The 22,948-nt window shown below is 43.3% G+C and overlaps 1 long non-coding RNA gene across 1 annotated transcript in view; it reads left to right on the forward strand.

The window, feature by feature from the left end:
• Positions 1-21,376, forward strand: part of LOC149865923 (uncharacterized) — a 115,193-nt gene extending 93,817 nt beyond the window's left edge. The window contains exon 5 of the long non-coding RNA XR_016441809.1: positions 21,090-21,376. This is a non-coding gene — a long non-coding RNA (uncharacterized LOC149865923). The remainder of the gene's footprint in view (positions 1-21,089) is intronic.
• The last annotated feature ends 1,572 nt before the right edge of the window (positions 21,377-22,948 follow it).

The following is a 22,948-nucleotide window of genomic DNA, read 5'->3' on the forward strand; positions in this document are numbered from 1 at the left end:
TCTAAACCTTTCAAGGGTAGAGATTCTACTGTCTTTCTGCTTAGTCTGTTCCAGTGCTAAGTAAGAAAGTTCATAGTGAGGAAGTTTGGAAGTTCTTATTAAATCCAACCTAAATTTCCCTTGCTGCAATTTAAGATCATTGCTTCTCCTGACCCCTGTGGGGGCATTCCAGTTAAGGTCTCACCAGTGCTCAGTAGAACAGAGGGCTCACTCTCTTGATGCCTATTAATATAGCTAAGTATGCTATTACCTTTTTTTCTGTAGCAAGAGCACACTGTTTGCTCATATTCATCTTGTGATCCACTATAACCCCTAGGTCCTTTTCTGCAACCTAATTAGCCATGCCTGAGGCTGTATTTGTACATGTAATTGTTTCATTCCAAGTGCATGGTTTTGCAATTATCCTTATTGAATTTTATTCAATTAATTTTGAACAATTTCTATAATTTATCAAGGTCATTCTATATGCTAAACTTACCCTCCAGATTGCCTGCAACTTCAACAAATGTGATATCATCCTCAAATTTGTTAAGTGTGCACCTGACCCCACCCACCAAATCATTAATGAAGGTGTTTCACAATTTCTTTGCCTCCATTTTTTTCAGCGGGGACCGGGGCATTCCCCCCCCCCCCCACTGGGATCCCTGACAAACCCGGGGGAGGTGCTGCCAGGCCCCAGGTCAGTGAGGACCTAGTCAAGGAACTTCTGGTGGGACTAGATGTGTTCAAATCAGTAAGTTCTGATGATCTCCACCCCAAAGTGCTGAGGAAATTAGTAGAGGTCATTGCAGGGCCCTGGCAAAGCTTTACGAGTACTCATGGTGCTCTGGCGAGGTGCCAGAGGACTGGAAAAGGGCCAATGTGGTCCCCATTTTCAAAAAAGGGAGGAAGGAGGAAATTACAGGCCCGTTAGTTTTACCTTAGTCCTATGGAAGCTCTTTGAGAAAATTATCCAGGAGCATACCTGCGAGGGACCAGCAGGGGGGATCATGCTTAGGGGCAACCAACATGGGTTCATTCAAGGCAGGTCCTGTCAGACCAACATGATGGCCTTCTAGGACCAGGTCACAAAATCCTTGGATGCAGGTGTTGCAGTGGATGTAGTCTTTCTGGACTTTAGGAAGGCCTTCAACACTGTCTCTTACCCCATTCTCATTAAGAAATTAGGCCACTGTGGCATTGATGCCTACACAGTCAGATGGGTTGCAAATTTGCTGGAGGGCTGCAGCCAGAAAGTGGTTGTGGACAGGTCTTTTTCAGCCTGGAGGGATGTGGGCAGTGGGGTTCCGCAGGGCTCAGTCCTCGGGCCTGCACTGTTCAATGTCTTCATCAATGACTTGAACAAGGCGATGAAAAGCACTTGTTCAAATTTACAGATGACACTAAGATGTGGGTAGAAGTGAGCACGCTGGAGGAGAGGGACAGGCTACAACTGGATCTAGACAGGTTACAGGGGTGGGCGGATGAAAACAGCATGGGTTTCAATACGGACAAGTGAAAGGTATTGCACCTGGGGTGGAAGAACCAGAAGCATACACACAGGCTGGGGAACTCTCTTCTCATCAGCACAGAGGCAGAAAAGGATCTTAGAGTCACTATTGATTCCAAGATGAACATGGGCCACCAATGCAGGGATGCAATCAGGAAGGCTAACTGTACCTTGTCATGCATCCACATCATGAGCAGGTCCAAGGAAGTGATCCTCCCTCTCTATGTTACACTGGTCAGGCTGCAGTTGGAATACTGCAGTCAGTTCTGGACACCGCACTTCAGGAGGGATGTGGACAGTATCAAGAGGGTCTAGCAGAGGGCGACTTGCATGATCGGGGGCAGCAAGGCAGGCTGTGCGAGCAGAGGTTATGGGACCTGAACCTGTTCAGCCTCCACAAGAGAAGGCTGAGGGGGGAATCTGGTGGCCATCTACAAACTGGCCAAAGGGGACCAGCAGGCTATGGGAGAGTTCCTGTTCCCCTGAGTCCTACTGGGAGTAACAAGGAATAACGGCCATAAGTTGGCTGAGAGTAGATTCAGGTAGATACTAGGATGCACTACTTCACAGTCAGGGAGGATAGGATCTGGAACCAACTTCCAAGGGAAGTGGTGCTCACTCCTATGCTGGGGGTCTTCAAAAGGAGGCTGGATAATCATTTGACCCCAGCATTCTTTCCTGAGCATAGCAAGGGGTCAGACTTGATGAGCTACTTAGGTCCCTTCCAACCCTAGCAACTGTGAAACTATGAAACCAGGCCCAGGACGGACTCTTAGGGAATCCCACTTGATACTTCCTCCTAGTTAGGCACTGAGTCATTTGGCATGTCTACACAAAATGCTACATAGCTCGTCACTACAGTGACATAGCGTTGGCGGACGCAAACTGTGCTGCCGATCCTATGTCATTGTAGCAACGAGCTATGTTGCTGTAACATCTAAAAATAACTCTGCGCCTCTAGGTACTCTGTAGTCATTTAGTATTTGCTAAATGACTATATGACTGTGCAATAACCAATGCACAGTCAGGGGCACCTGTGGATGTGCCCACTGATGACTACTTCAAGGGAGTATGAAGTTTCAACCGGTTAGTATCTACCTTACATTACTTTCATCTAAACTGTATTTACTTAGCTTATCAATAAAAATGTAATAGGAGACAATATTAAAAGTCTTGCTAAAATCAAGATAAAATCGCATCTCCTGCTCTCACCCCATCCATAGAACCTGTCACTTTTTCATAAAAAGAAATCAGGTTGTTAAAAAATGACTTCTTCTTAATGAATCCATGCTGGCTTTTCTGACTATCTTTCTGTCCTCCAGGTGCTTAGAAATAAAATATTTAATGACCTGCTCAGTGATTTTTCCATGTATTGAGGTCATGTTGATTAGTCTGTTATTCCCCAGCTCCTCCTCCTCCTCTTTCTTTAAGATGGTCACTATAACATGGCTGGGGTTGAGAGAAAGTGCTCTGGTGCTTCCTTCACCCCTAGCAAAATGGGGAAAGCATCAGTGGCAGGTGGGGGAGGGAAGAAGAGGAGAGCAGGATTTTTCAGTTTCTTTAAGGACTTCAAAAATTTCCAGAGGCTCCCTTGGTATGCTCAGATCCAAAAGCTGGGTGCAGCAATGCTTTTGCATCCACTCTAGACCTGCTTCTGTGCAGGTGCACAGCTTTTGATTAAAGGGGAACAGAACTTCATGCCTGGGGTTGCTCTTGCCTGGTAGAATAAGTTTACTGCATAGATACAGAAACATAGAGTAGGCTAGAAGGATTTGACTAGAAAGGACCTCTAGAGGTCATTTTAGGGGAAAAGGTATGTGAGCTTTGTGAGCAAATACAATGTGTTGGATCGCATCCTTTTTTGTGTAACTTGTTTTAGCTCCTTTTAGTTCAAGAGATTTCTGGTGACTTATGTCAACTGAGTAACTGGCCCAATGTCGAAAAGGGAATATCAGAGAAATAGCATCAGACAAAATATGAAAGACAAACCTGGAGACAAACATAGGTAGAATTATTGTTCAGAAGGAATATTTCTCATTCACTCTCCTTTTTTAAAAAAAAAAATCCTATATGTAGATATTTTTAAAGGTCAAATTAAAATGCTCAGGCAAGTGTTCTGCTTTCCTTGGATCAAATCAATTTTCACTCTTGTTCTTATTCAAGAAAAACTTCCACAGATTTTATTAGAAGTTATACTAGAGTGTAAATAGAGTAGAATTTGAGTAGGGATTTCAAGATTTGTGTCACCAGTTATAATGGAATCACTCTAAACTTATACAGATGTACCTGAAACCTTGGCCCTGATCATTCTCTTTTCTCCAAACACAATAGAAAACTACACACCTACCTGACTTCTTTCATGCCTGCAGGATTGTCCCCTCATCTTCCATAAATTTCCCAAAGAATTCTCTTCTGAGCTGGAAGGCACCTCAAGAGGCCAGCTCATCCATCCTTTTGCCCCAATGCCTAATCTATAAATTGTTTTTCTCTTAATCATGTAGATTACTCTGAAAAGGTAATACAACCTAGAGCTCTCCACTAGAAGCTTCATTCAAATTGCATTTAACTTATGAGAACATATTCACTGAGTTCAGTGTACATTAGATCAGGCCAAACCTGGTATATTATTTAACCCACACATACACTTTTAGGCAGGGCTTCAAGGAAAAAAAAAAAGCTAATGAAAAAGGCCATAACTAATGTCATCAGCAGATCTGCTTTACCTGTAATTTGCTTATGTACTACTGTGAAAGGTACAAGAAGTCCTAAAATAATATATATGTTGTGATAAATAAACATTGTTGCAAGTTCAGGAAATTCTGTGATTAAATTCCTGTGATTCTGTGATTAAATTCCACAACATAAAACATTGTGATCTTACTGTAATACTATTTTATCTTTCTCCCATGTAAGAGCAATTTGGAGTCTGGTATCCCAATAGAGGATAAAGTAATGTCACTATATTTGGGTATTTTCTTTGTGTAACTTATTTTTTTTCTCAATTTAAATGGCAGATCCTAAGGACAGATGGTCAGACATCATACGTGTTAACCCTTCGATTAGGCTTACAATCAGAACACCAATACCTAGTTCCCAGGAATTCATTCTGTTTCAATAAATTAATCTAATTAAAGGTTGTAAGCAGAGAGTGAACTCTCTTTTCAAGTTACAAAAACTCCCTTGAACAAAATTACACCACAAATCCAATAGAAATGCATAATTTCCTCCAATGCTGTACTTTGGTTTCCTGGTAAGAAAAAAAAAACTTGTAAGACTATCTGTCACACTACCTTCTCCTACCATTACAATATCAAATTATTTACCAAAAATAATGACATTGACATGTTAATTCTCAACATCTGAGGGCCTGATCTAAAGCACATCAAAGTTAATGGAAATCATCTTGGTCACCCAGTGTTCTTTTTTATGATTCCTCAATATTTAAGGCATAGTTTAGGATATAATTCTTGGTCATTCTCAAGTCACATTTGTATAGTTGTAGAATATACAAACAGCCACAGTAGAGAGCATGTTTTCAGAAGTACTTGACTGTTTCAGAGTATAACAGCAGTATGCACTTGCCTGTGATGATCTTAAACTTAGGCAGCTACTGATGAGTTTCATAGTTTCTAGGGTTGAAAGGGACCTGAACAGATCATCAAGTCCAACCCCCTGCCTTAGGCAGGGATGAGTGCTGATATCATAATACCCCAGCCAGATATCTATCCAGCCTCCTCTTGAAGACCCCTAAGGTAAGAGAGAGCACCACCTCCCTTGGGAGTCCATTCCAGAACCTGGCAGCCCTACCTGTAAAGTAATGCCTCTTGATATCAAGCCTGAACCTACTCTCAATCAATTTGTAGCCGTTATTCCTTGTTATCCCAGGTGGTGCCTGGGCAACAGAGCCTCACCTATTTTCCATTGGTCCCCCCGGTGAGTTTATAGGTGGCCACTGGATCTCCTCTCAGTCTTCTCTTGTGGATGCTGAATAGGTTCAGGCCCTTTAGCCTCTCCTCGTAGGGCCTGCCCTGCCACCCCTTGACCATACGAGTGGCCCTCCTCTGGACCCTCACAATGCTAGCCACATCCCTCTTGAATTGTGGTACCCAGAACTGGACACAGTACTCCAACTGTGGCCTGACTAGTGCTGCATACAGGGGAAGGATCACGTCCCTGGACATGCTTGTGAAGCATCTGTAGATACACGACAAGGTGCAGCTAGCCTTACTGATGGCATCCTCGTGTTGACGGCTCATGTCCATTCTGGAGTTAACAATGACTCCAAGATCCCTTTCAGCCACTGTGTTGTTGAGAAGGGTGTTCCCCAGCCTATAGGTATGTTGCAGGTTCCTTCTCCCTAGATGCAGCATCTTGCACTTGTCTGCATTGAATTCCATTCTATTCTCATGTGCCCACCTCTGTAACCTGTCCAGATCTAGTTGGATTCTGTCCCTCTGCTCCAGTGTGTGCACTTGTCCCCACTTCTTTGTGTCATCAGTGAATTTGGATAGCGTGCTTTCCACACCCACCTCCAAGTCACTGATAAAGATGTTGAATAGCGTAGGCCTGAGGACCAAGGCCTGGGGAAACTCCACTGCTCATATCCCTCCATGTCGAAAATGACCTGTCCATCACCACTCTCTGGGTGCAACCATCGAGCCAATTTGCCACCCATCTCACTGTGTAGGCATCAATGCCACAGTCACCTAGGTTTTTTTTGTGAGAATGGGGTGAGAAACAGTGTCAAAGGCCTTCCTGAAGTCCAGGTAGACAACATCCACCTCAATGCCCGCATCCAAGGACTTGGTGACCTGGTTGTAAAAGGAAACCAGGTTAGTCAGGAAGGATCTGCCCTCAATGAACCTGTGTTGGTTGCCCCTGAGCATTACCTCCCATGCTGGGCCCCCGCAGATGTGCTCCTTGATGATTTTCTCAAAGGTCTTCTCAAGGACTGAGGTGAGACTAACTGGCCTATAGCTATCCGGGTCCTCCTTTTTCCCTTTCTTATAAAGGGGGACCACACTGGCCCTTTTCCAGTCCTCTGGGACCTAGCCCGAGCACCATGAGTGCTCATACAGCCGTGCCAGGGGCCCTGCTATGTCCTCTGCCAATTCCCTCCGTACCCTCGGATGAAGTGCATCTGGACCTGTTGATTTAAACACATCCAGCCCCTCCAGTTCAACCTTCAAGAAAATATTTCGATTCTTCCTCTCAGTGGCTATGCATAGGTGATAAATGGGAGTGCACGTGTACCCCCTGAGAACACCAGTGCACCCCCTGACAGGCCATGCTCCCTGCTTATGCACTTCTTGTGCAGTTGAGCCTAAGAAATGTAAAATCAGGAAACCCTATAATTGTTCTCAAGTGTAGGCAGCAAAATTAGCTCAGATCTCCTAACTAAGGTGAGGCTTTTTTGTGAATGTCAGGGGCTGTTATTATGATGCATGAGATTGTGTGGTGCTTTATCTTATTGATTACAATTTTGCATTTAAAAATATTACTAAGGTGCCACCTTGCCTTACTTTCTTTCTGATTTCAGACTAACACAACTATCCATCTCTTTTCCCTTAAAATATGTGTAAGAAATATATATTCTGTATTGTCTTTATTCTTACTCTGCACAGTGAATTGACCAATAATGTACTGTTCGCCACAGAACATTTGTAGCACAACAGTACTGTTGATTCATCTTTCATTTGTCCCTGATTTTTGTGTGCCTATACCTATTTTTGTATAGGTATATTTATATACTTGTTCTATATTCTCTGTTCCACAGTGTTTAATTTATTAATTTGTTTCTGAAAAGGAAACACAGAATTTTCTTCAAATATGTAATAAAATAATGAACAGTAGAGCAGTGGTATTATTCTGAGTTGTTTGAAGTAGTTATTAGTATAAACATTGCTATATACTAGTGATTTTCAATCTGTGGTCCATGGACTCCTGCGAGCCTATAGATTATGTCTAAGTAGTCCGGAAACGATGACTGTGATCAATTAGAAGTATGTGGATATCCACACTTACAATTCAAAGGAGTCCGTACCTGCATTCAAAATTTTGAAAGTGGTCCATACCTCCATTCAAATTTTTTTAGGGGTCTGCAAATAAAAAAAAAAGGTTGAAAACCACTGCTATGGACTGTTTGGGTAGGTGTGATATAGTTTATTAGACTAACTGAGTAGTTGCAACGAAGTTCTTTGCAAGCTTTTGGGGTCAAGCACCCTTCTTTAGGCATAAGGAGACTTACATAGTTGTTCTGAGACCTCCAAGGAATGAAAGTTGCTAAAAGTAAACTTTGAGTTTCTCTTGCTTACCTGTAGTACTGCTTGATGCCTTTCCTGCCTCAGTCCCCTCAACCTTCCCTCCTTTTCCCATTGTTTTCCTAATTTCCACCTATTTGCATGCTCACTGTCTCTCTCTCTTCATGTCACACTTTTAGCTTCTTTCATTCCTTGGAGATCTTGTGCCCAAAAGCTTGCAAAGAACTTTGTTGCAACTACTTAGTTAGTCTAACAAAATATATCACATCTACCCAAACATCTACTTATGTCCTTAGACCAACATGGCTACAACCAAAACTACTGCTATAGATTAGTATTTGTCCAGAAGTGAAAATGCTGTACTACACTCGGAGGATCTGGTTGCTACATATAGCTATGCCAATGCTGTGTTGGAACTTGGGCAAGTCACTTCACCTTGTCTGTACCTCAGTTTTTCCCATCTGTAAAATGGGGAATGATATTTATCTCCCTTTTAAGATGCTTTGAGGTCTATGGATGGAAAGTGGAACAATGTGTGTTTTTTTTAGCATTTTTGTTGAACTCCAAAAATTTTAATCAGGAAATTGTGCCATATGACATTAATGATGTTACAAATCACTTTCCCTTTCACAAAGGCCTTCAATTTAAATTAAAGTATTACAGCTAAATATTAAAAAAAACAAAAAAAGGATGAGAAGGTGGAAGAACATATCTGTCTTAATAACACCTGGTAATGTACACTAGTTTTATGAAAAACTTGTCAAATGGAAATTTTTAAAAAATAATTACACACAGATGAACAAATGAAAAAAAATATTCCCCTGAAACTCTGGGGAACCTGAGTGAGACAATGAGAGTGGTGAATGAGGAACTAGATCTATAACTCTGAATATTTGTTGAACCAGTACCCAATTTCTAATTTGACAGGGGATTAATAATTCTTTCAGTACAGTATATGCTAGATGTCCCCCTGTCTGTACTTCCAAGGGATAAATGACCAGGCTTTCTTTCTTTTTTAATCTGCAGGAGAAGAAACAAATATGTTCCAGAAATGAGATGTCATATCCTAAGTTTTAGCACAGGGGTAATTTTTAAATGGAAATGCTGTTTTTTCATGGAAATACTGATACAACTTTAACTAAAACAGTGCTGGTGAGATGCACTATAATTTAAATCATAACTTATTTCCCACAGATAACCATAATGATATTACCAAACTACAAATGGTTAGGGAATGCTGATATAACAAAATCCTTTTTCTGCATGTATCATGAAAGTACATTCACTTTGTCTTCTTCCACAGTCTTTAACTGGCTTAAGACTTTTTTATTTGAAACTTAATTTGCATAAAAGATACCCATTCTCCCCCCTTTGCCTAGCATTTTGTCTGATGGTTAGGGAACTCCTACAGAGAATGTGAGAGATGATCCCTGAGACTGGGAAAGGCCAAGAGCCCAGGTTTCTCTCTTTCTCAATGAAGGGTCCATGTCCTTCCTGGGCTATATTTTTCAATGAAAATGATTGAGTGAGAGCTATGCTTTGTGCTGAATGTAATGCTGTTGATGTGCATAGAACATGCTTTGGGTATGTCTTTAGCATTTTGCCCCTAAGGACACTTAGGCACCAAACTGAATATAGATCCTGGTGTAGGTGGAAACTGGGCATTTGCTTGCTCATACTGGAGCAGTTCTAGGCAAAAGGCAGAACTACAGGGAGCTTTCAGGTTAAAAAAGATGTGCCCAGTTAGGTGGCACTGAGGCACAATATTTTTGGATACTTAGGGAACTAAAGTCCATCTAAGCCCTGCTTTAGGTGCATGCATTTTCCTTGGCTTTGGATTCAGGTCCAGCTTTCAAAAGCCATCTAGGATTCAAAATGACTTTTGAAAATGGGGCATGGGGTTTTCAGTAACAAGTATTTTTAAAATTTTGCTTCTTGCATGCGTACCTCTGTGTGTAACAAAGAATGCTCTCTGCCCTACACTGTCCTACCTACATTTTGTCTTGCCTCCCTCCATTATTGGGAGGGAATGTGATAGGTATCCTATCCTCCACCTCCAGGTTTTCCCCATCTGTGGCAAAAGGAGATTCACCACTCCCTTCCCTGTGAGTGCAGGGAAACTGGGCTCTTCTTTCTGGCTCTCCTTGTTTTGATAGCATAGCACTGTATTTTTCCTTGTACCAGGTGAGTAGAAATCTTTTCTTGTTTCAACTGTTAGACAGTTTCACAAAAGGAAACGGAGTCTGCTGCTACTGCACACATGCCAGTGCATCTAGAGTTAGAGTTGGTCCCTTCCCTTCATTCAGAATTATGGGGTGAGGGAAGAAGATGTCCTGTTAGAAACTTTGAGTCATGAGTGCTTCCTAATTGTCTGTAATTAGACTTAATAAGCTAAGTTTTTAGAGCCCATACAGCACTAGAGATCTCATGGGGTGAGACCACCTCTACAACTCATTATATGCATGTGGATAGGGATGAATGCCTCATGCCTCCTGAGGCTGGGGAGGTACTGTGACTGCTTGCAGGGTGTGGTGTCAGTGGTGGAGGCATGGCAGTGGCAAGCGGGAACCACCCTCAGGCAGCCATGTTGACGTCAGCTGTGAGGGCGGACCAAGCGAGGACCGCCTACAGGCGACCACAGTGGTAGCGGTAGCAGTGGCTGTGGTAGGGGGGTGGTCAATGACCACCTGCAGATGCACTGGGGGGGTTGCAAGTGGCAACCACCTACAGGTGCCGCCAGTGGCAACAGCTGGTCTTGGGGAGTGCACTGCCAATCTCAGGGGGTGCATATCCATCCGTGTGTACCCCTACACATCGCCAATGGGAATAGCCCTATTTGTCATCCTTCAGGTGTGTGAACCTAGGCCCACCATGAAACCTATTAGTTTCCCTCAGGGGGGAAGGCTACAGAAAAAGGATGGCAATTAATTGCAGGGGACAAATAATAAAATAATAGGGATAGGAGTGTCAAGGGGGGACACCATACAGAGCACACTGGACAGCTTCCCCTGGCCCTCAAATGAAGCCAACGAGCCAGTGAACACTGCCCAGTGATACTCTGCTTAGAGACAGGAATGAAGTAGGCTGAGGAAAGTGGCCTCACAGTCCCTGAGGATCCTCAGCAGGAGGTTCCAGACGAGACAGTGCAGGGGCTTCAGCCTGATGCACTTCAGGTAGGCATGCACCAGGGTCTTCCTCTACTCACAAAAGGGGCAGGTGTCAGAGATACCCTTGAACCATATCAGATGCACACCTGTGGTGACAGCTTCATGGAGGAGCTGCCAGCTGAGGTCCCTTGTGGCTCATGAGATCAGTGTGGAATACCTAGGGTGGTGCCACCACTTGTTGTGGGGCAGGACATGAAGACAGAATGGTGGAGAGTACAGAGCATGAATGTGTAGAGCTGGCAGTGGTGGCGGTATGAAAGTAGACCAGCTTGGTGTCCTGTTAAGGTGGTAAGGGAAAAAGTGCTGTGGGACCTGCCGAGGCAGAGGCCCCATAATGATCTCCAGAGGGCTGAGGCACATTGGGGAGCAGAGACTGCCCTTGTGGAGCACTGGTTGATGTAGGTGAAGGCAATAGGGAGCAGGTGGCCTTGACCTCCTGGAGTAGGCAACAGGGCATACACAGCATGGATGTGCATGGGGACAGGAACTACCCCTCTGAGATAACTAGGTGTGGACAATTCACAAAGAAGTGCCTATGGAGTTTTAGTCCTCCTTTATTCCCTCTGACAGAGCAACCCAGCCCAGTGGGAGTGAGGACTTGATCCCCAATTAGCTAGAAAAAGCTTTGTCCAGGATTTAGGAACCTAGCTCATTGATTGTCTGTCTTCCCTATTATAGAGAATACTAGTATATGCCTGTGGACTGCTAATATGGCCCTGTGGGAAGAAATTTGTATTATTTTATTGAGAGCATCATAGTATAGGCAAGGTATTTTGTAGGTGATATATTTTATTGGACAAACTGCATGGTTGGGATTCATAGACTGTAAGGCTGGAAGGAACCTCAGACGATCATTAGGTCCAGCCCCCTGCACCAGGTAGAAAAGGCAACTAGGGTCAGGTGACCCCAGCAAGGTGACTGTCCAGTCTTGAAGATTTCCAGGGTAGGTGATTGCATCACCTCTGGAGGGAGCTTATTCCACAGTCTGGACACTAACTGTGAAAAAGTTTTTCTTAATGTTGAGCCTGAAATGGTCTATCAGGAGTTTGTGGCCATTACCCCAGGTTTTCCCCAAGGGTGCCCTGGTGAACAGTTGTTCACCAAGCCCTTGATGTTACCCCCCTCCCCAATGTAGCAGTAAGCTGCTACCAAGACCCTCCCCCCCAGCCTTCTCTTTTCCAGGCTGAAGAGTCCTAGGTCCCTCAGCCTTTCCTCATATGACTTGCTGTGCAGGCCTTTGATCATATGGGAAGCTCTTCTCTGGACTCTCTCAAGCTTTACTACATCTTTGTTAAGGTGTGGCCCCCAGAACTAGATGCAGTACTCCAGCTGTGATCTCACCAATGCCGAGTAGAGCAGAAGAATCACTTCCTTGGTTTTGCTGCAGATGCATTGCTTGATGCCTTCCAGAGTATTATTTGCCCTGCTGCCTACAGTGTTGCACTGCTGGCTCATATTCATACTGTGGTCTATTATTACCCAGAGGTCCCTTTCATTCATGGTGCTAGTCAGTTTGGCACCACCAAGCCTGTAGGTGTGTAGGGGGTTGTTTGTCCTGAGGTAGAGCACTTTACATTTCTCAGTGCTGAACTTCATCTGGTTCTGACCTGCCTACCTTGCTAGCCTGTCTAGATCTGCCTTTATCTGTAGCTTAACTTCAAGCGTGACCACGCTTCCCCATAACTTGGTGTGGTCTGTGAACTTGGCCAGTGAGCTCTTCACCCCCATATGCAAATCATTAATGAAGATGTTGAAAAGTACTGGACCAAGCACCAAACCATGTGGGACACCACTGATCACTTCTCACCAAGACGACATAAAACCATTCACTAGGACTCTCTGGGCCCTACTCCACAGCTACCTTCATACCAACCTAACTGTCTCACAGTTAATCCCACAATCTTGCAATTTTCTTGTAAGAACATCGTGGGATACCAGATCAAAGGCTTTTTGGAAGTCAAGGTATACTGTGTTGATTTCTTTTCTCTTATCCAGGTGGCGAGTTACCTGATTCTAAAAAGAGATGAGGTTGGTAAGACAAGACCTGTCCATGATGAAGCCATGCTGTCTGTCATTCAGAATCCTACCTTCTGTGAGTCTATCTCACATAGACTTCTTAATAAATTTTTCCAGGATTTTCCCTAGGATAGAAGCTAGGCTAACTGGCCTATAATTACCCGGGTCCTCCCTCTTTCCCTTCTTACAACATTGCCCCTCTTTCAGTCCTCAGGGAGCTCTCTGGAGCACCATGAGTTTTGGAAGAGTTTTACCAGGATCTCCGTTATGACCTTGGCCAGTTCCTTCAGTACTCTCAGATGGAGTTCATCCAGTCCTGCTGATGTATATATGTCTAATTTCTTTAGTTGATCACACACCAATTATACAAGAGTAGTAGCAAGGCAGCCATTCCTTCCCTGCCCATTCTGTACCCTATCTGGCATGATTTTCCCTTTGGCCTGGTGAAATACCAAAGCAAAGGTGTCATGCAGTTCAGTTATCTCCTGAGTGTCGCTAACCAGCTGTCCTGAGTTGTTGAACAATGGCCCCACACTCCCATTTGTTTTCCTTCTATTCCCTACCTAAAGAAGGACACTTGTTGTCTTTGATTCCCGTTGCTAATTTAAGTTCAGTCACTGCCTTATTCTTTCTAATTTGTTCCCTGCATGTGTGTGCCATTGTTGTATAGTCCTCCTTGGGGCCTGTCCCAAGCTTCCATTGTTTCTACACCTCTTTCTTCTTTCTTAGGAGGACCATGATTTCCCTGTTTAGCCAAGAAGGCTTCTCAGCCCTTCTGTTACCGTTCCTCTGCATGGGAATGGGCTTTCTTTGTGCTTCAAGGATCATGTCCTTAAGGAATAATCACTCTTTATGCACTCCTTTTACCTTCAGTCCCTGGTCCCACAGCACTACCCCTACTAGTGACCTGAGCTTGTTGAAATTTCCATTTTTGAAGTCCAAAACTTCAACCCTGCTACCTGATTTGTCTGCCTTGCAATGGACAGTGAACATGATGGTTTCATGGTCGCTGTCACCCAGGCTATCCTCTATAGTTAAGTCAGTCACCAAGCCATCTCCTTTGGTTAGGACTAAGTCTAGGAGAGTGTTACCTCTGGTTGGCCTGTGCACCTCCTGAGCCTGTAAGAGCTCTTCAGTGATGGTCAGGAAGGAACGTGACTGGTATGACTTGGCTGAGTGTTCCTCCCAAGAGATGTCTGGATAATTCAAGTTGCCCCAATAACCATGTCCCATGCACGTGCAGCTTCTGTCAGTTCTTGGGCGAACTCTAGATCGAGTTCTCCCTGGTTTGGTGGTCTGTAGTATATACCTACAGTTAGGTCTCTCTTGCTGTGCCCCTGCTCCTTGCCTCCCCACTGCAGCTTGACTCAGTGAGTTTCAGTGTTCTTCTCTGGAGCCAATTTCAGCCTCCAAGGAGGTGTACTGCTCCTTCACATAGAGAACTACGCCTCCACCTTTCTTCCCTACCTAATCCCTTCTATGTAGCATGTAGCCCTCTATGGCTTTGCTTCAATTATGTGAGGAGTCCCACCAGGTCTCTGTAATCCCTACTAGGTCATAATGCCCTCTGGAAAGCAGGCTGGCTAGCTCCTCCTGCTTGTTCCCTATGCTCCTGGCACCTGAGTCCTCCTATTGAGACCCTTGGCTTCCTGTCATGCTGAAAGAGAACTATTCCCTCAGCTCCTACAAGAGTGACTCTCCTAGTGTCCTTATCTGAGGAGTTTTCTTGTATGTCAGTTCCAAGGCAAGCTCCAGTCAGCGTTTCCCTGTCCCCCAGCAATCTTAGTTTAAATCCCTATCTAAAAGACTGGCCATCCTGGCTGAGAACAGGGACTTACCTCTGCGCATGAGGTGGATGCTGCCCCTTCCCAGGAGTCCTCTCTCCCTGAATTGCATGCTGTGGGCAAGGAAGCTGAAGCCCGCTCGGTGGCACCAACTTAAGAGTCATCAGTTCATTTCCTCGATGCATCCTTCCCTCCTAGAATCATGGCCTGCAACTGGAGCACAGGCCATGGTCCTAGGAGGGAAGGATGCATACAGGAAGTGATGAATAGGGATAGAAGGGATAGATTTACCTAAGCTTTTGAATGTAGTACATTCTTCTTTAGGCCTGATATGTTTTCCTTTAATCATTGTCTCCTGGATTCATGCACTGTGAGATTCTTGTTTATTGTTAATTGTTTATACTGGTGACAGTACAATGTGTTATTAAAGCTCCTGACATCTAACATCTCTGGAACTCTTTGTATTACTAGAAATTTAGAGGGTACAGCTTGTTTTTGAGACCTTATTACAATGTATTGATTTCTTCCATGCATGTTAGAAAGACTTGCACTAACAAAGTGTGAATGTTTATTTTAGGAGTGCATATTCAAGCAGTTTTCAGCATGAGGTTCAGATTCATGTTCCTACATGCCCATATTTCATGGATTTTTTAAACCCCATCTCTACCCTGGAATTATGCTTATCTGGGATAATCTTTTGATTCCTTTAAAGAATGCTTTACACTTACAGATAAAAGAAGCCATCAATAAAATGCTGTATGATTAGTTTAATTAGTTGTTCTGAGTGTTTTCCTCTTTAAAGTATCTTCCTAAGATGCTAGCATTTGGTAGCAGATACATATGATCCCTATTTTCAGTGCATATGGGGACTGGCTGGAATTTAAACCTTTTCTAAAAGAATGTAAAGAGGCAGTAGTCTAAGTGGTTTCATTCAAAGTTTTCATCTGGATGCAATAAGCTAACTTGTCTGGATAGTAGCACAATCCTTTTTCCTTAAATTCAACGATAAATTAATTTAGTCGATTAAAATGGGGAGTGAATATGATATATAAGTGTAGGCAGCATATTTCCTCATGGATAATCAATAATGCAGAAAAAAATGTACAAAAGTATTAGTATTCCATTTGAGTTGTTCTATGGAAAACAACTTCTAGTAGAAAAAGTGTGAGTTTAAACAGCACTTCACATATTTTATGATAAAAAATAACCTAGTCTGTGCTATCCTCTCTACTTGCCTTGGCCACAGCCTCATCCAAAAGCAGTGAAGTCAGTGAGCAGACCCTACTGAGGATTAAAAGTGGTTGATAAAGGAAAAGTGGGTGGGTTTGTCCTGACAGATGTGATCACACTTCTCTAACCTTAGGCACTTTGTAGTTTGACTGAAATAATTAGCAGTCTTCACATGTGCATTTGCAGATTTGAAGCCTAAGTTGGATATTTTTTAGTTTTGTTAAAAATGCTTGAACTCCTGTCTTGCAATACTTTGCTACTCTTTGAACAATCCTAAATGTAGATTTCATTCAGAAAGTATTTGGTCTGTCCATCTATATCTATCTATCTATCTATCTATCTATCCATCCCTTGATTTCTTCTTTTCAAGACAGTATTTTAATATGCTAATATTGTTGAATCTCTATGTATATTATATGTGTGCTCATAATTATCCTTTTGAAACAATGAAGCTGCTTTTTAATTAAAATGAGCAGGGCTCACCTTTGCTATATTATCACAGCCACTTTATATTCTCTTTAATTAATTTCCATCAGCTAAGACTCATCCAGGTCACAGTCAAAGCTAGGCGTTGAGAAAACATTGGCATTGAACCATCTGGGTCTACTGAATTGTGAGACGTAAAATTGAGTGGCATCTGAATATCAGTAGCATCATATATGGTATCACTTCATAAACTTCTTACTGGCATCATATATGTGCTAAATACAATCATTGGCTGACAAGGAAGTTTTGAAAAACCTCATGTAAAAGTCCCCAGTTCCTTCCTTTCCCTGAAAAAGAGAAGAGTGAGACCCTGTCTTTATGTTGATTGCTCCTCCAGACCCTTGTGGTACATAAACAGTGTCAGGAATGGGTGAGACATAATCACTGCTCTGTCTTTTTAATTTGCAAATTGATGGACCTCCTACAATTACAAAAACTTCTGTTGGCACTTTCAGAGGAAGTGTAGAAGCCAATAGCTGCCTTATTCTGTTATTTAACCCTGTCAGAGGGTAGATATGTCTAGCATGTAGTCTAGGGTTTTTATGGCTCATATTTGTCAAATAGTTAAACTTCCCCATTTGTATGGCAGTGGGTGCATCTACACGAGATGCTAACTATGCAGTAGCCTAATCACACTGTGCAGTAATGTGCTGGGCAAAACCCTTGCTAATATGCTACTGTGCAGTAGCATTAAGCTACTGTGCAGTTAGCATCCAAAAAAACCCATGCACCGGTGCTACTGTGCAGTACCGTGAATTACTGTACATTGATTTAGTTCTTTGTTATCCAAGTACTAAACTTAATGCACCATAACTGCAGTGCATTAATGAACGGGTAGACACACCTACTGTTGATTCATAAAGACTTAATGCTCACTCATCTCCCCATTGTCAGGCTTTATCTTATAAAGCAGTGGTATTCAACCCATGGCCTGTGCATTACTGTCAGATAACACATGCAAAACATTGTTTAAATGGATACACAGGGAGTAAATTGTGTGGGTGTGGCCCACGACACATTGAGAGCTGCAAAGGTGGTCCACTGTGGCAAATAGATTGAGAACCACTGCTATAAAATATTGTACAAGCTTTTGTGGGACATTGCAACTTTATTTTTTCTTTGCTAATTAGTCGATAACTATGGATAAGCAAATTAGAGCCTATTAATTAACTTCTCCTTCCATTTTACAGTGAGAAGAAAGGACTTTAATAATTTTTTCTTGATGGCTGTGAAAGTATTGCAGCTGTATTTTTAGTGAAATGTCAGTGTGCCTAATTTATACCTACTGTCTGAAACCATAGATTGAAAAGAAACTTTGTGGAAATCACTTATTTCAGATGAGCAAAATCTTGGGGGCCCAAAGACATCCACATACAGATAGTCACATCTTGAATATTTGTCCATATATGTTCAAAGACTTTGTTTTTATTCCATCTGTGCTTTCTGATTAAAATATCTAAACACAGTGAGTAGAATAAGTATAATAATCCATGCAGCTGCTGCTTTTTTTTGTTTTCTTAATTCTTTTTCTTTTACTATGTCTGGTTTAACATTTGGCAAAGAACAGTAACAAAGTTACTGTACAGCAGTAAACGACACTAGATGGCACTTCAGAGTAGTAGTTGGATTGTGAATCCTTTTGTAATCTTTCATAGTTATTTATTTGTGATATGATAGTTATATAAAGTTACTGCTACCCTAGATCTCTGTTAATTTGTATATATAAAACATAATGAAACTAAACAATATTATCTGTGTAAAGAAACAGAGCATAAATGGAGAAAGAGGTTATGACAGAGAAGGGTTCACCAATAGGTTAGACTAGCTAGGTTTTGGGACTAAGAGCAATTGCCAGATAGGAAGATTCTGGACACAGACAAAGAAGCAACAGGGATTTAAGGAAACTTTTAAACTGGAAATTGGAACAATGTAGTCTGTGTAGTATCTTGATTTGACTTTAGGGAATTAAGAGTTGATCCTTTCCTGAGACTCTGAGGCTAGAACTGTTGATATTGCTTATATATCAGCCAGGGAGTTTATGGGACCTGAAAATGATCTGTTGCACTTTAAAAGAAAATAGCTAACTTTGTAACTGATCATAATGGTTCTTTTTGGCCATAAAAATCTATAGACTATGTAAATGTGACTGGTTATTTTTACTTTTAGTTTTTATGGTTGAATGTCAATGTCCTTTAGTGGTATTTATTTTGCTAACAAAGAAATTACATATATTTTCTAAGATACTTATTGTTTTACCTCTATAATGTAGGTTTAAGGAGGTTTATGTTTCCCCCTATCTAAAATAGGTAGGGGAAAGTTACAAAAGCACTGGAGAGTAATCAACCAAATTTAGAATTTATTGAATAAACTCTCCTTAAATTGCAAATATTTTTCCCACCTTGCCACTGATGATTCAGTAAGACAGTGAAAGGAGAAGATTTCCCTTTCTTAATAGCCATTTATGTAGACTATTTATTTACCATTATACAGAAATGTGTGGATTGAGGGAAACACATATTCTGGTATCATGTTTACAGGGACATTGGCCCCAATTCTGCATAATGGTTAAATATATATGTCCCACACATACATCAGTGAGACTTTAGCATGTACTTAGACATATGTCTAAGTGATTTGCTACATTGTTAGATTCAGATGATGCCAAAGGACTTTGCTATCGCTAATCTATTATATTATACTTTAAAAAAATTAAGACCACAGAGTTCTTTTAATTTATGTAGTCGTTTCTCTTTACAAGAGAGAATTTGTAAAGCAAAGATAAGTAAGGATACCACGGATGTGAAGAATGCCTTCCCTTATTCAAAAGATTACCACTGGCCACTAGTGTTATCTTTGGGTACCTTCTCAGTCATGGTGGTGAGACATTGCCATGACTGGTTAGGAAGCTTTCGTTCTGTGCTGTTTGCTTTACTCGTTTCTGACTGAGTTATTTATTTGTTTGGGGTTTTTCTTTCCCTCTTTCTGTTTGATGAAATGGCAGTACAATCTGTTTTTGATTTTTTTGAAAAGGCAGGGCTTTAATAGTGCTTGTCTTCTCATCAGTTTTTGGTCAAGAGAGAAGACATTAAAACGGGTGGTGGATGGTGGAAGGGCTGTATTTTCTGGGAATCAAGATGTGCTTAACACTGAATAATGAACCTAGTACAGGAAGGGGTCAAGCTGGGACATTCCCATCTGGGCTGAATCTCACCAGTACAGGAGACAAGTATCACTTGGCTGAATATAGCTTCTGTTCATAGTGTGAAAGGAAGAGACTGAACTGGAGAGATTCTTCTGCCAGGCGGAAAGAAATACAATATTTTAGTTACAAATTAAAGAAGAAATGCACATAATTGTAACGGGACCCAACTGAGAGTTGTCCATGTTATTGAGAGTAGGGCTGGGCAGCAGAGATGAAACTGCAAAGGTCCCAATGGTAAAGAGCTGGCAGCTAATTACATAACTAGATAGTGAAATAAGGACCAGCAGAGACAGCTAGTGGAAAACTCTTGTAGTCTGATGAGAGGATTCCAGGTCAGGTGACTAGGATGGAGCTTCATAGTAGCCTTTGCTGGGCTGGCAGAAGGAACACTGTAGGCTTTGGCTAGAAAGACAATCTGCAGGGAGAAGAGCTCAGAATGAAGCTATGTGAATATGTTTCATGTTGGTTATATTGCTGTTTTACCCACAAGGCATGGGCATGGCTATAAGGGAGGTTGGAGTCCACAAAGAGTGCCCCGGGAAGAAGTCTGCTAAGACTTTGCTTAAGGGAGATGTGCACCCCATTGAACACAGTGATGGAGTGACAGAGCCCAGAGACCCAGGACTTTTGAGAATGGGCTGCTAGAAACCCAGGCTAAGTACAGACAGTCAAAAAGCCTGAGGCGAAATAACCTGCAAAGCTTAAGCTGAGAAACAACTAGACACACATTCACTCTTGATTCAGGAAATGCAGCCACATGCCTGCATTCACTCAGGCCAGAAGCAGGGGCGCACTAGAACACAGCTCTCTGATACATAGCCAGCATGGGCTGTGGGTTCACTTCCTCTTCATGCTGCCCCAGAGGTCTCTGGGATTTGCAGTCCAGAATCACAGAAACAGGAATCTGCGGTGTTGCTCATCACATCTACTTCCTGCTGCCAGGTGCCTCTGGGATTTGTAGTCCACAGTCACAGCCAGCAGTATCTTTCAGCAAGTTTAGCAGGGCAGGGGGCTTGGGGGAATAGGGATTTAACTGGGGTATATGGGGTTTAAACCTCCTCCCACGCCCCAGTTGGGGTATGCTAGGATGGTTCCTATGCCTACCCCAGTTGGGGTATGCTAGTTCCTGCTTCCTTCCCCACCCCCTTCTCTAGGGTAGGGGGTGGGGGTGGGTGGAGCAGACAATACAGCCCAGCCCAGGGCTGGAAAGTATGCTGGGATGCTGGGGGTCTGTGATTTAATTTAAACCAGGAAGAGGTCTGGGACAGAAGTTTCATAAACTGTTTTGACCCAAATCAATTAAGTCTGATACTACTTTCAACTAGATTTATCTTAAACCAGTTTCAGCCATTTTGAAATTGATTCTTGTGCACTGAGCTTCTGTTCTGTTACAGGTTTAAACCAGTTTCTGATCACTTTACCCAGTTTATGTGTAACTTCTTTTACTTGACCCAGTGAACTGTATGAGGGACAAGGACCCAGCAGATTGAGTGGGGCACCCAAGCAACATTCTGGTTCTCTGGAGACAGCCTCCCAGAATTCACAATAACAACAAAAGCATGGCAGGTGAGGACAGTGCCCAGAAGGAGACCAGATTAGTACAAGATTACTACAGCTGGCAGGGATGGGCCATGGATACCCTCTGAGGTGAGTCCTGTTACAGTTATACGTAACAGAATGTTACAGACATACATTTCAGCTATGTGCATATTATCTGTGTGGAGTCCTCAAAGCCCTACCCATGTCTGTACCTACTGGTGAGATGCTATTTTGTAGCCTTCTGCCCCATTTTAATCCAAACAATTATATATATATCAACAGCTCCCATAGAACATTATATAGGAGTGGCTGATTTTCTTTCTTTGGTCCACTGACAGAAGTGTATCTATGAAACAGGGGCTAGGGGCAGACATTAAAAAAGCCAGAGCCTGAATTGATTCAATCTTTGCAGGTTAGTCTAACCTGCCCAGATTGAAACAATTTGCAACCTCACAGACATTCTGTCTGGACTGAAGAAATGCAGGTAAATGCCACTCAGGTGAGGAACTGGGGGGTACTAGAGAACTCCTTGGCTGCAGGGGAACTGTCCTGTGGGGGCATGGCCAGCCCCAGAAGTAACTCGAAGTGAACAGGACAGGGAGGGGTTTAATTCCCCCTTACCTCTCCCACCCACATGGAGCGGGCCGGGGTCTGCCTTGTGCTCCATCCTCATTGCCACAGCAGCAGGGCTGGGGGTGCAGCAAAATGCTGGCTGGCATGGCCCCTGAGGCAGGGGGGACATGAAAGGGGATTATTCCCCCCTCTAGCCCCACTGGCCCTTGGGGACCAAAGGAGTCTGTCAGCTCTGACTGCCACCACCTCTGTCACTCTGCCCATGAGGCAAGTGGCTGGATAAGCCCCATCCTGTCCCCCTGGTGCCACCACCCACCCTGTGCAGTCTATGGCAGTGCTTAGCCCCACTCGTGGCCCCCCTCCCATGAAGAGGCTTGCACTGCCCAGACACCAGGACAGGGGCTACAACCCCATCAGGGCCCTGCCCCCTCACTGCTCCAATGGCAGGGATGGGGGGCCAGCTAGATGGGGGCTGGCTACAGACCAGCTGGCAGGGCCCCTAAGACAAGGGGGCCAGGACAGGGGTTGCTCCCCCTCCCTCTGGCATCTGATAGAGGGTGTAGGAGGTGGCTTATCCCATCCCTTGCCTCATGCATGAAATAAGCAGCAGTGGTGGTGATGCGGGTGGCCAGACCCTGGCTGTGACTCCCCAGGGGTAGTTGGGGTAGCAGAGGGAATAACCTCCCTCCCTGGCCTCTCTGCCTCAGGGGGCCATGCCAGCCAGCATTTGGCCATATCCCGGCCCTGCCACTGCAGCAGCAAGAGGGGAGCACCTGGTGGACTCTATTCTAGGTTGCTGCCGGTGGGATTGGGAGGTGGAGAATTAAACCCATCCTTGGCCAGTTCACTCAGAGCTACTGCCGGGGCTGGCAGTGCCCCCACCATTGGAGCAGCCAGTGGAGACATGCAGGTCCACCCAGGTGGGACAGGGGAGGGAGGAGGGGGAATTGATGAGTCATTGTGATTTGTAAAATTGTTCATTAGTAATATAGGAACAGCTATAAAAAGAACATATATTTTTTTTTTATGAAACGAAATTTCAAAGATCCTGCTGATTAGGAAAGAGTTGTTTTTTCTTATCTTTTTGGGGCTAAAATCTTTCATAGAATATGTGCTCATTTTAAGTGTCATTCTGTTCAGAGGCATTTATTTTCCTGGATACAACCAGAATTCATTTTTTAAATATTTTTATATGCTGATGG

Source organism: Crocodylus siamensis, chromosome 4, assembly GCF_052110815.1.
Source record: "Crocodylus siamensis isolate JL-2025a chromosome 4, ASM5211081v1, whole genome shotgun sequence".
NCBI classification, from domain to species: Eukaryota; Metazoa; Chordata; order Crocodylia; family Crocodylidae; genus Crocodylus; species Crocodylus siamensis.